This window comes from Pituophis catenifer, unplaced genomic scaffold, assembly GCF_029215685.1.
Source record: "Pituophis catenifer annectens isolate HBS135680 unplaced genomic scaffold, rPitCat1.0.hap2 SCAF_3, whole genome shotgun sequence".
NCBI lineage: Eukaryota > Metazoa > Chordata > Lepidosauria > Squamata > Colubridae > Pituophis > Pituophis catenifer.
Genome location: NW_027256883.1, coordinates 100,403,452 through 100,417,600, shown reverse-complemented (window position 1 = coordinate 100,417,600; position 14,149 = coordinate 100,403,452). Strand labels below are relative to the sequence as shown.

At 41.7% G+C, this 14,149-nt stretch overlaps 1 protein-coding gene across 5 annotated transcripts in view; it reads left to right on the top strand.

The window, feature by feature from the left end:
• Positions 1 to 14,149, top strand: part of RELL2 (RELT like 2) — an 88,032-nt gene that overhangs the window by 53,142 nt on the left and 20,741 nt on the right. Inside the window, exon 7 of one of the 5 annotated variants that reach the window (XM_070939166.1) lies at positions 3,401 to 3,487. The exons of the other annotated variants lie outside the window; for them this stretch is intronic. The gene's annotated coding sequence lies outside the window, so the exon portion shown is untranslated. Of the gene's footprint in view, positions 1 to 3,400; positions 3,488 to 14,149 lie in introns of those variants that run through there. 5 annotated transcript variants of the gene reach the window in all.

Here is a 14,149-nt window from a genome sequence, read left to right as displayed (position 1 = left end):
GTCTGCTGGTTTATTTTAACTCTTGGTCGACTGCTGGTGTGCGTGTGTGAGACGGGGACAGAACAAGAAGAACAGCTGGAGCCCAGTGTGCGCATGCACAATTCCCAGTGTATGCATGAACAGAGTGCCAGAAGACAAGAACAACTAAGAAAGCAGGATCGACTTGGGAGTAAAGCCACACCTTGGAGGTGATTGGCCCCTCCCATAGAAAACAAAAGAGGAGTGAACAGGGAGTGGGCTTTTGCAGGAAACAATTCATTCGTTTGGTCATTTCAAGAGTGAAAAGTTCTGTTTGTGACTAAGAGACTCTGTGCCAAGTTTTGCCTTACACTATGTTTGGTATCTGGCAGCATTCCAAGCAAGATAAGGTTCATGTTGATAAATATTCCTCTGAAAGACTGTTTGCCCGGCCTTGCTGACTGTGAATGAAAGGAATTCACAGTCGTGTAAATAAAAGGGGTTTTGCCAGGACCAAGACTCTGCTTCATGCTTTTTAAGGAAGCCTAGATCAGAACCCTTAGCTTATCCAAGGGCTTTAAACTAAAACTGGAAGGGAGGGGAAGTAGACAAATCTTCAGGAAACATAAACCTCAAACATAAACCCCACAATAACCAATCAGACAACAAGGAAGGAAATGGCAAGAAGGAAGAGGAACAAGCTATTCTCCAAAGCACCTGACGGTAGGACAATAAGCAATGGGTGGAAACTAATCAAGGAGAGAAGCAACTTAGAACTGAGGAGAAATTTCCTGACAGAACAATTAATCAGTGGAACAACTTGCCTTCAGAAGTTGTGAATGCTCCAACACTGGAAGTTTTTAAGAAGATGTTGGATAACCATTTGTCTGAAGTGGTATAGGGTTTCTTGCCTAAGCAGAGGGTTGGACTAGAAGACCTCCAAGGTCCCTTCCAACTCTGTTATTCTATTCTAACTCGGTTACAAAATAAGAGAAATAGGAAGCAAACAAAATATCAGCCATAAAGGACTCAGATGCCTATACACTATTGCTCAAAGTATGGGGAACAAACAGAGGGAACCTGAAGTCCTAGTACATGAGAGAAGGTATGATATTGTTGCTATTACTGAAACCTATTTATATTTCACATTTCTGAATTGCCCATCTCCCTCAAGGAAGGACTCAAAACTTGATGGGATGGAACCCATGAGTCAAAAGTACTTTTAGAAAGATATAAATTGTTTTAAAAAATAGATCAAACAAAAGAGGAGGGGTAATTGCATTGTCCATAAGAAATCACTGCTCCTCTACTGAAATACACAGCAGCAAGGAGGAAACCCTTCTCAAATATGTTAGAGGAAAAATAAATGACAAAAGTGTATACTGCAGACCATCCAACCAAGCAGAGGAAATTGACGAACTGTTTTCTAATCAGTTAGTTAAGGTATGCAGAAACATACCTCTGTAGTAATGAGGGACTTTAATGACCCTCATTACTGACATCAACCGGGGGACAAACTGTGCAGCAAGTGGGAGATCAAATGTCTAGTTGACACTTTTGTCACCCAAAAGGTAGATTAGGGAACTGGGGGGGTCAAGTATACCGGACTTAATTCTTACCAATAGGGATGAAATGATTGAAGGGATAGAAGTTGTAGAAACCCGGGGGTGAATAACTATGTCATACTAAAATTCAACATAATGCAGGCACAGGTAATTGAACCAAGTCACTAGATTTAGACTTTAAGAGAGCTCACTTCAACAAATTAAGAGAGAGATTAGGAAGGATTCCATGGATAGAAGGGAAAAACAAGAGCCATGGGAATCTGAAAAATGAGTTCATAAAAGCCCAATAAAACACAATACCACAGAGAAATAAAATGAGATCCCAGACCAAACCTGCATGCACAATGGACTCTGACAAACTGAAAGAAAAATGGACAAATATAAAAAAGGGAAAAAGGGAAACATAACCAAAACAGAATATCAGCAAATATCCTATATCTGCAAACAGAGTCAGGTTCAGAATAAACTAAGACTTGCCATAAATGTCAAAAATAACAAAAATAAGTTTCTTTCAATATACAGAACAGAGAATTGGAAAGGACATTAGAAGTCTTCTAGTCCAATCCCCTCCCCAAGTAGGAGACCCTATACCATTCCAGACAAATGGCTGTCCAATTGCTGCTTAAAAACGTCCAATGATGGAGCACCCACAAGTCATTTCACCGATTGTTCTGACTCTCAAGAAATTTCTCCTTAATTCTAGGTTGGAATCTCTCTTTCATAATTTTCCATCCTTACTTCTTGTTCTGCTCTCAGGTACTTTGGAAAATAGGTTTCCCTTTTCTCTTAAGACTACTATCAATTAACCCTAGTCCTTCATTAGACTACACATATCTAGTTCCTGCAACTACTCATCATAAGATTTAGCTTTCAGTCCCCTAATTATTTTTGTTAGTCTTCTATGCACTCTTTCTAGAGTGCCGACATCTTTTTTGTGTTGTGGTGACCATAACTGGGTCCAGTATTCTAATTGTGGCCTCACTAGTGCAGTAAAACTAAACTAAAGCAATAAAACTGTGATCTTGATACTGTCCCTGTATTGATGCAGTCTAGGACTGCATTGGGGTTTTTTTGGCAGCTGCAGTATACTGCTGGCTCATACCTAAGTGGTTTCCACTAGGATACCTAGATTCCTCTTATAGATATTGTTATTGAGCCATGTACCACCTATTCTATACCTGTTCACTGGTTTTTTTCTTGATTAAGTGCAAAACCTTACTTTTCTCACCACTGAATTGCATTTTGTTTAGCAGAGCCCAGTGTTAAAGTCTGTCAAGATTTTTCTGGATCTTGAGCCTATCTTCTAAAGTGTTGACTATTCTCCCCAGCTTGGTAATATCTTCAAATTTGATGAGTTCCCCTTCTATTCCCTTCATTTATTCACCCCTTTCCTATTATTTAGATAATAAATAAAACTGGCACAAGTTGCCAACGAAGATGAAGGGAAAGCAATATTTTTATTTTTGGGTAATATATTTAGTGGCATAAAACTTACTTAAAAACAAAAAGAATTACCGGTATGTGATTGTCCTGTAAGGCATTTGAAATGTAAGCATCACAAAAGAGGTATAAACAAAAGACAGATCTTTTGAGGAATTCTTCACTGATGTAAATCTGCTAAACCTGGATTATAATTTTGCCCATCTCCCTGAATCCTCATTTAAAAAAACAGCAACAGGCTGTGCCTGTTAGCAAGTAATTATTTTATTAAACTCATTAAGGTATAAAATATAACATGAAAATAAGGGGAAAGGAGGAAAGAAAGAAATTTAGGATAAAGGGGGGGGAACCATTAACTCCCAACTATTTTCAGTGCAGCACAGTAGAATGAACATAATAACATTACAGCCTCAACTTTTTATACTTTGTATACTCAGTATCACAGAATAGCAGAGTTGGAAAGGACCATGGAGGCCCTATATCATGCCAGACAAATGGCTGCCAGTCTCTTCATAAAAACCTCTAGCAATGGAACACCCACAACTTCTGAAGGCAAGTCGTTCCACTGATTGATTGTTCTCACTGTCAGGAAATTTCTCCTTGATTAGTTTCCATCCATTGCTTCTTGTCCTTCTTTCAGGTGCTTTGGAGAATAGGTTGACCCCATCTTCTTTGTGGCAGCCATTTCAAACATTGGAACACTGCTATCATGTTTTTTGTGCATAAAATATTCTCGCTCCTGTCAACATATATAACAAAGTGCCAATTTTTAAAAAAAATTTCTTTGTCCATTAAATCTGGAACAAAATTATCTGGCTTAATTTATATATTAAAACAAATATACAAATTAAACCAGAGAATTTTGTTCTCTGGCTTAATACAGAATCTTCTGTATTAAAATATGAATCTTATTCCAGTATTTCTTTGCCTTGTCAGAAGTTCATCAAAGATAGTAGAAATTTCCTTCCTTATATTTACATTTCCTATATACATTAGAGAAGATAATGGGCATAAAAATCAAGAAAGAAGATTTTGAGACTTTTTGCTAATGACTTAGTTATATTCCTGTAAGACCTCAAACTGGTATAGAATACTTGATGAAGAAGCTAAATGGCTTTGAAGTTTTAGCAGCCTTCAGAATAAATAAAATGCTTGTTAAGAATATGGCTTTTCAAAGTAATGAAATAGTGATGAGAAAGTTAGCTTTTAAGGTGATGAAAAGAGTTAAATATCTGGGGGTTACATTGACAAATACAGATCCCAAACTTTTTCAAAAAAATTTTGTACCTGTATGGAATGACAATAAAAAAGATGAATTAAGATAATTATTGCAATTATCTTAATTGGGTAGAATCACTGTAATTAAGATGAATATCTTACCAAAGAAGTTATTTTTATTTCAGGCTTTACTAATATTGACAACCAACACCTCATTTAAACAATGGCAAAAGGATATTTCTAAATTCATATGGCAAGGGACAAAACCCCAAGAATTAGATGCAAATTACTGCAAGATGCCAAAGAAAGAGGAGGTTTAGGTCTACTAGATTTGTACTTTGATGCTTGCTGCTTGGTGTGAATGAAAGAGTGGGTGACTCTCTAAAACAAGAGATTATTCAAACTAGAGGGCCCTGAACTAAGATTCGGATGGCATTCCTATATATGGCATGACAAGGTTAAGGTGAATGCTGACTGTTGAAGAATAATTTTGTTAGAAGTGCTGTCCCAAGGGTTTGGAATAAATATAAAACAAGATTCTCTATGAAGATACATGTGTGGCTTGCAAGAGGGCGTGGCTTGCAACTTGGTGGAACAATGCAAATTCTGGGGCTCTGGAGTGAGTGTCGATATCTCAGCTGTTTTGGGGTTCATAGGGGACCATAACTGACCCGTGGGGTCAGTGAAAAAAGGGGGCACAGGCTGGTGTGGGCAGGGAATCCGTAATTTCCCTGTAATGCCAGTGAAGAGCCTTCGACTCTACAGCTGGGAAGACAGCCATTGAGAGCTGTCACAAAGCCGGAGCAGTCACGAGTGAAGAGAAAGAAAGAGGAAACAAGGCATTACATCTGGGTGAGAAAATAATTGCTGTCTTGGAAATAAGACTTCTATTTTTTAAGAGATAACCTGAACTGTAAAAAAATTAATTAGAATGAAAAGGAATGGCAAGAGTGAAAGGGGAGGAAGTGGATATCTGGCTACCTCCCCATTTCTGGATCAGCGGTGATATAAGATACTAGCCAAATATATATATTTTTTTCAAAGAATATGAACTGATTATGAAAATAAGGGAAAGCAGATTGGGCAGAGTGAATTTAGACTGAAATACGGATGAATTTTGGACTTTTAATTAGAAACCGGAAAGGTCTAAGTCATAACGAATAGACTTTAGATCAGAGAAAATAAGTTGTGAAGGTATACAGTGCCATCTAGTGGCAGGAAAAAAATCCTTTTTTTCGGGGGGGGGGGAAGTGTGGAATGAACAAAGAATGACCTTGAGTAACATTTGAGATAAACTGTCTTATGACTCAGTGGGAGTGAAAGAGGAGAAGCGGAAGAAGAAAAAAGATTAACAACTGAGTAATAGTTCAAAGAATATTTTGTTGGAATTTTTTTTTCCTGTCTATATATTATCTGCCGATATATTATTTTTGCTGATTACCTGGAGTGCAAATTTTTGGATCTTTTCTCTTCCTTTCCTCTATTTTTTTCTGTTTAAAACCTGAAATGTGGAAAAGCTAAAATTTGGACATGCTGTCATTCCGATAGATGAAGGGGGAGGAAGCTATCGGGGTTGCATTCTCCGCATGCTTTCGCTTTTGCTGTAACAGCATGGGATTTAAAGAGGGCGGTTATCTTGAAGACAGATGGGCTTCCTCCTAGCCAATTTCAACCTGACACCAAGGTTGCTGTACTTTGGGGATGAACTGCTTTCAAGCTAATGCCTCAGAGTTCTCAAAACATTTATGCAGAATTGCATTGGCTACCGATGGATTGCTGAAGGGGTGGGTGGGGTTTGAATTGGGAAGAATAGCTTAATGCTTGGTGCGGGCTTTTCAGAATCTGCCTGACTTCTCTGCAATCACTTTCTCTCAGTAAAAGTTCCTTTTGATAACTAATTCCTTCATGAGGCATGCTTTCTTCAGGCAGTTCCATACATTAGGCAGAATCTGCAAAATGGTCAACCCAGAGAGGCATACTGCCCTACTGTGGGGACCATGCAAATGATGTCTACTCAAGGCAGCAACCAAGAGGAAGCTGAGTGCTGGAGTGAAGCCTCTGCCAAGGCTTACCTGGGAACAGACTCTGCCAGATGGATGGAGGAAGCTGCAAACCTGGGAGACTTATCAAAATCAAGTTGGTCCATTGGCGTCAGGAAGAAGGATGACTGGGAGGGGAGGATTAAAAAAGTTACCCTCATCTGAGGCAGTCACCAAAGTGGATGGAAGGAAGAAATGGAAGCGCTCGAAGATGATAAGGAAGAAGGGAAGGAGCCCAACCTACCAACTTTCTCATGAAGCAAGCCATGCATTCCATGATGGAGGCATTCCAGAACTTGAAGGCATGGGAGACCAGGCCAGAATGTCTGGTGATGATGGCCACCGAACACAATTCAAAGATGAAGAAGGGGAAGCTTCATCACTTGACACCATGGCAGCAATATCTGCCACCCTAGCAGGGGCGACTGCAGAGAGAGAGAGACAGCCAGAGGCAATGTCCCAAGGTCGGCTGATGCTGTGGGGTCCCGAAGGCAGAAGGCAACCTCCTTCAGTGTGAAATTCAACAGGGACATCCAATAACTGGATTCTTCCTGGCCCACATCTTCACTTACATGCAGGAATATGGCCATGAGATTCCCACGGAGGGAGAGCCAAGGGTTCTGACCCAGCCTTCTCAAGTAATTATAAGCTGCTTACTCACAAGTAAAATAAGCCCCTTTTCAAAACAGGGCAGGAACAGTCTTTTATTCACGTGGCTAAACAAAAACCAAACATAATTAGTCCCAACAAACCTGGTTCTGGTCAAGGAATCCGAATTTCTTGCTGTAAACAAATGGTTGTCTGCAACAACTGGCCACTCCCAAACCCCTACTATTTATTTCCCAGCCAGGGACGGGATGGTAGCGTCCATGTCTGCTTTTCCCTGAGAGCTGGCTTATTGTTTTTCTTTGCTCTCTCCTTTCCTCTATATCCATATGTGCATCTAGGATGGGCCCCACCTGTTCCTCCCCCTCATTCAGCTCAGGCCCTGAAGACAGCTGCCTCTCGACCTGGGGGAGGATTGAAGGCCCCAGCTCTGCCTCTGTCTCTGATTCTGTTTCCTTATCAGAGCCTTTCAAAGGCTCAGAAGCTGGCCCAGGCTCTCCCTCCACCTCATCTGACTCTGTTGCTAGCTCTGCTGGCAGCCAACTGGCCACAACACCAGGGTGAGAGTGGTCACCCTGGTATTAGAGGGGGCGGCAGCCCAATGGATGGTGACCCTCCATAATGCAAGTGCCCCTGAATTGAGTAACTTCAACTGGTTCATGACAGCACTTAGGCAGTGGTTTGAAGACTTGCTGGGCGATTGGAAGACCAGAGACCACATAAAGTCCATGCGGCAAGGGTGCAGGGCAGTGACAGAATACACAGAGGAATTCCGTGACCTGGTGTGCTGCCTCAACTGGCCAGAGGATATCTTCATGAGCTGCTTCAAAGATGGGCTTAATGATGACCTGTATACCACTTGCATCACTAGAATGGCTTCGGCTCACCTTCATGATTGGTGCGTGCTGGCCAAGGAAGTGGAGATTGACCAAGCCCAAAACAAGTACCACACAGCCAAAATCTGGAAAAAGTTGCCTCCAGAAAGGAAGAGGGACATAGCCAGAACTCAAGCCCCGCAATTGCAATCCACCACCTGCTTCAAATGTGGAATGCAGAACTAACCATCCAGTCAAGAAAATAGTTCAAGCCCCTGCAGGGAAAAACCCCAAGTTGCAATCTCATATGAGATAGATGGCACTGAAAGGAGTGGAGGTCATGGAGTGCACTCCCTCAACCAAAAAGACGGAGGGAACTCCAACCCCAAAGGCTAACTGCTACCGACTCCTACCCCTTGGTAAGTGGCCCAATCACACCTGTGACTGTCCCCAGAGAACTCCATTTCTCAGGGTCAGGATTGAAGGCCACCCTCAGAGCCTTACTAGACTCAGGCTGCACCAGGTGCTTGGTGAACCTGGACTGGTGAAAAAGCTAGGCATTTGGCTGAGGAGGCTAAAAGTCCCAGTTGCTTTCCGCCAATTAGATGATTCAGTCGCAGGAGGCACCCCTCTAATTTTTGTGACTGAACCCATAGAAATGTGGATGGAGCCCCATTCAGAATTCCTGAGCTGCATAATGGCACTGGGGATGGAGAGACCCTTGTTTTAGGGCTTGCCTGGCTGAAAAAGTGAAATTTGTATGTGAATTGGAGGAGGGGATTTCTGAAATTCAAGATGGGCAGCCAACCTCCAAGCCCAAAGGGAACCCCAGTGAACTCCTGTCCATGCTCTGAACTTGGTGCAGCGATGCAAGGGAAGCCCCTTCTTACCATTCCTAAGGAACACAGAGATCTGAGGGATGTGTTTAGCAAAAAGGGGTCAGACAAATTTCCTCCCCATCGGCCCACAGACTGTGCCATTGAAATCTTTCTGGGAGCAAAGCTACCAAAACCAAAACTATACACAATGATCCTTAGAGAATTGGAAGAACTGTGCTTATTCATTGATAAAGACCTGGCTCATGGATTTATTCAATTGGTGTGACCACGAGTGGTGGCCCCAGTTTTACTCAGAGAGAAAAAAGATGGGACTTTGTATCTTTTCATTGACTATTGTGGTCTGAACGCAGTATTCATGGAAAACATGTACCCCCTCCCTCTGATGAAGGACATGCTAGCCCATTTAACAAAGGAGATTTTTTTCACTAAGATGGACTTGCAGGAAGTGAATTACCATATTAGAATTAGGGAGGGGGATTAATGGAAGACCGCTTTCAATTGCCTGCTAAGGTTTTTTTTCAGTTCAAAAGTGCTTCCTTTTGAATTACAAGGAGCCCCTGCAATCTTCATGCAACTCATTAATGAAGTACTGTATGAACACTTATATAAAGGGGTGCTGGTCTATTTGAATGACATTTTAATTTACACTGAAACCAAAGTGGAACACTTGGGGTTGTTTTGAGTGTTCCTTAAGAAGCTTCGTGCCGCTAAACTCTATGCCAAACTTTCCAAGTGCGAATGCCACCAGGCAAGATAATTAAAATTATCTGGGCTACTAAATCTTCCATGGGGGATCAAAATGGACCCCAAAAAGGTTAGGGCGGTACTAGAATAGGCTCCGCCCCATGTGAGGAAGTAGTTACAAAGCTTCCTAGAGTTCATAAACTTTTACAGGCATTTATCCCATCTTTTGCCACAAATTTGCTAAAAACAAAAGAGGAAAACAGACTAAACCCAGCCAGCCTTTGAAATGTCAATGGAATGTCAAGTTGTTCTGATCTAGGCTCCCTTAAAAACCAGGAAGCAGGAATTGGTCCCAGCAAAACCTCTTTTATTTACACAACTGTGAATTACTTTCATTCATAGTCAGCAAGGTTTGTCCAAACAGTTTTTCAAAGGAATATTTATCAACACACCTTATCTCGTTTGGTAAGCTGCCATGTAACTTGTTTCCTAATGCAGAGTAAGGCAAAACTTGGCACAGAGTCTCTTAGAGTCACGAACAGAACTTTCCACTCTTGAAACTACAGAACGAATGAATTGTTTCCTGCAAAAGCCCTCTCCCTGTTTGCTCCTCTTTTATTTCCTATGGGAGGGGCCAATCATCTCCAGGGTGTGGCTTTACTCCTGAGTCGACCCTGCTTTCTGAGTTATTCTTTTCTTCTGGCAGCTCTGCGCATGCACACATTGGGAATGGGCTCCAGCTGTTCCTCTGCCTCACTACTGTCTTATCTCCTTCTCTGCCTCTGATGCAGAGCCCATGTCCGAGCTTTCCCCAGCCCCCAGGACTGGCCCATGTTCCTCCCCAACCTCCTCACTGTCTGACTCTGCTGCCAGCTCGCTGGCCACCGGTGGACTACAACACAAGCCATGTTTGAAAAACATAAGCAGCTTTTTGTGGCAAGCCATGGTGAAACATTCAAACCCCGACAAACCTTTCATCACACATGAAAGCAATGAGCAATGCTGGTCCGTCTGGGAGAAGAAGGTTTACGCTGTAAGATGGGCACTCCTCTCCTGGAGACACTTTTTAGAAGGAAGCAAAATCACTTTTCAGGTATGGATTGATCACAAAAACCTGGAAGCACTGAAAACCATTCGTAAACTTTCCCCTAAACAAGCACATTGGGCACAACACTTTCAACAGTAAGATTTCACTTTGTGCTACATCCCAGGAGGGAAGAATTTCCTGTCTGATGCCCTATCGCAGATGCCACAGTATTGCTCCAAAGCAGAAATAATCAAACCAGTGCTCCCATCGTATCAACTGACAACCCAAGTAATGACCAGAGCACAGCAGAAAGAAAAGCTGCCAGTTAGCAGCGATGTGGCCACCACCCTGAAAAAGGCGCTAACAGATGATGAATGGTTCTGTAACCACAGTAATGTCTGCTCCATCCAGGATGAACTGGCTTGGGTGGGAGCAAAACTGTATATGCCAACTAGCCAAAGGCTCCTGATTATGAAGACATGCCACAATTTAAAAGCAGCAGGACATTTCAGATTTGTAAAGACATTGCATTTAATAAAATGACAATTCTGGTGGCCCTCCCTTAAAAAAGACATTTAATTTATGCAGTTGCCCTGTGTATGCATCTGCTAAGCAGAGACAAGGTAGAACACCAGGACCCTTCAGATTGTGGCACAGCCGTTAGCAGCATGGAGAGAGCTCTCTATGGACTTTATTGTAGAACTCCCTGAAAGTTTGGGGAACACAGTAATCTGGGTGGTGACAGACCTATTTTCAAAATAAGTGTGTTTTGTCCTGTGCCAAAAACTATGGTACAGGGACTCGCCAAACTGTTTTTACATCACATGTACCAGCTACATGGAGCATCCCAATGCATAATATCAGATGGGGGGGTCAATTCACCTCTAAATTCTGGAGAGCCTTTTTGGATTTATTAGGTATTGACCAGGGACTTAATTCTAGTCACCATCTGCAAACGAACAGGGGGATGTGAATGAGCAAATTCAGTTCTGGAACAGTACCTTAGGTGTTTCATAAACTATCAACAAGAGAACTGGACAGACCATTTATCATTTGTAGAAGTGGCTTACAATAATTCTGTATGTAGCAGTATTGGTTTCACTCCTTTCCGAGTTGCAACTGGTCAAGATTTCAAGCCTGTGTCTGAGTTACACACCAAGGACCCAGTGATTCCTCACTGAAAGCCAGTTCAGTGATCGGCCAGTTACAGAATACCTGGCTGATTGTACATAAAGCACTCACTGAGGCTAGAGAGGCTTATAAATGTCAAGCAGACAAGAAAAGAATTGAGCCAAAGAAGTTTAACGTGGGGGATCAAGTGTATCTTTCCATGTGATACTTACAGTCATTGCAACCTTCTAAGAAGTTAGGATGCAAATTTGTTGGACCTTTACTGATTAAATGCATCATTAACCCTGTTACAGTGTAGAACTTCCGGTTGATGTCATGGCAATGCAGACACAGGGAATGGGTCTCTGCGTCTCCTGTGCTGACTTCTCCATATTCGTGGGCTCCAAGAGGAGCCAAAGCCACCCTGTAGGGGCAGTAAAGCAAAGAGGGGCGCCCTGAAAGGTCGAAGAGAGTTGCAGTTCTCCTGTTGGCCCCGGGGTTCTTTCTCCCTCTCAGCCATGGCAAGAAGAAGAAGTCTAAAGATGGCCACCATAAAGCAGGGACAGCCAATGAAAATCTAAGACTGGTGCTGGAGCAAAGTAGGTGAACAGTGAGTGGAACTGGGGGAAAGAATTTTTCTTTCACTTTAAATTTAACCGCAAGGAACAATTTAGAATTATCTGCTCAGAATCATCTGTCAAAGTGGCATCTAAGCATTCTAAGAAACCACCAGACCACAAGACCGGAAGTGAAGAGTGCAGGAGTGAAAATAATAAACTTTGAAATTTTGAAATATGCAGAAAATTTAACCCTTAAACTGGGAAGGCATTTTAAGATGCTGGAATCATTTATTTGCAAAACTTATTCTGCTTTTATAATTCTTGTATAACTAAAAGAATGCTGGAAACATGGTGATATTGAAATTTAAGCTGAGAGTGCCACCTGCTTCCCTTCCCTGCGAAAGGGAAAATTACAAGTCTGGAAATAAGTCCATATTACAAGTCCGGAAATATCGATATGAAGGTCTGTGAAAATTTCTATTGAATTACCTTTAGACACCCTATGACTACTTGATTATTGGAGACTCAAGTACTTAAATGGAACTGATTGATAACCTATGGGGCATAAAGAATGGGACTAGTGTACTCCTTGAAGGGTAACTTAAAGATTGAATAAATAGTTCTTGAACTGCTGGATAAAAATTGAATTTTTTAAAACAAAACAAGATACTTAATAAAGAAGAGATGAGTGGAATTGTGAAGGAGATGGACTTACTTTTTCAAAATACAAAAGACATAATGGAGAAAGGATTTAAGGAAAAAATGGAAAATACCATACGAGGGATGATGAGTAAAGACAAAGACGCCCAGGAAAAGGAGGAGTCAACAGAAGGAATGAAGAAGGAGGAAGACAAAAAGGAAGCAACAATGGAAATAATAATGATTGATGAATTAAACCAGGGGAAAATATATTAAGAGAGTGGGAAAATATGTTTGAAAGGAAGACAGGGGCCTGGGTAGAAATGTTAGAAATTAGGCAGTAGAAGAGGGTAGAGGTGAGAAGAATACCTAGATTAAACATCCAAGAAGCAGGTAAAGATTTAAGAGAGGAATTTGGGAGGCAAGTAAAAAAAAAAGCATAGCAATTAAAGTATTGAAGCGGGCAAGGGACGATGGATTGATGATTTCTTTTTTATTTTTATATTGTTACTTTGATTCACTCTTCTTTTTTTCCTATTTTTCTTTTAAAGCATAGCAATTAAAGTATTGAAGCAGGCAAGAGATGATACACCCTGTTGCAGTATAGTTAGACCTACTCCAGTGGTGAAATCCAAATTTTTTTTACTACCGGTTCTGTGGGTATGGCTTGGTGGGCATGGTGTGGTTTGGTGGATGTAGCTTGATAGGCATGGCAGGGGAAGGATACTGCAAAATTCCCATTCCCCTCCCACTCCAGGGGAAGGATATTGCAAAATCTCCATTCCCACTCCACTCTGGGGCCAGCCAGAGGTAGTATTTGCCGGTTCTCTGAACTCAAAATTTCTGCTACTGGTTCTCCGAACTACTCAAAATTTCTGCTACCAGTTCTCCAGAACCTGTCTGAACCTGCTGGATTTTACCCCTGACCTACTCAAGCCCCTTCATAATGTCCACATAATGTCATAATGACTTCACTGTAGTCTGTTGAAATCTGAGGTTCCACCATTTATGGTGGAAGGTGAACAACATTTTGAAGTTAAGTAATTTTGGAGTCCTGTAAACATTGAGGAAGCCTGCAATACCTGGCATCATGGAAAGATTTTCCCACTGCCCGAAATGAATGGGTTAACCACTGCCAGTTAGAGCCCCTAAATTAATCAAACGGTTTCACAATCAATATCCTAATAAACCTAAATGAAACTAAATGTTTTTTTTTCTTTCCTATTTATTATGTTATGTTCTACAGGTATAAACCATCCTTTTGAGAGGCCAGCATCTCAGGTCTCCTCCTGGGACATGATGGAGGAGGGGGAGAGGCTATCAGGGTTGCATTCTCTGCATGCTTTCGCTTTTGCTATAACCGCATGGGATTTAGGGGATTTAGGGAAGGGGGGCTATCTTGAAGACGGATGACTTCTTCCCAGCCAGTTCCAGCCTGACACTAAGGTTGCTCCACTCTGGGGATGAACTGCTATCAAGCTAACACCTCAGAGTTCTCAAAAAACCTATGCAGAATTGTATTGGCTACTGATGGATTGGTGAAGGGAGATGGGGTTTGAATTGGGAAGAATAGCTTAACACTTTGCACAGGAACTTCAGACTTCTCTGCAATCACTTTCTCTCAGTAAAAGTTCCTTTTGGTAACTAAT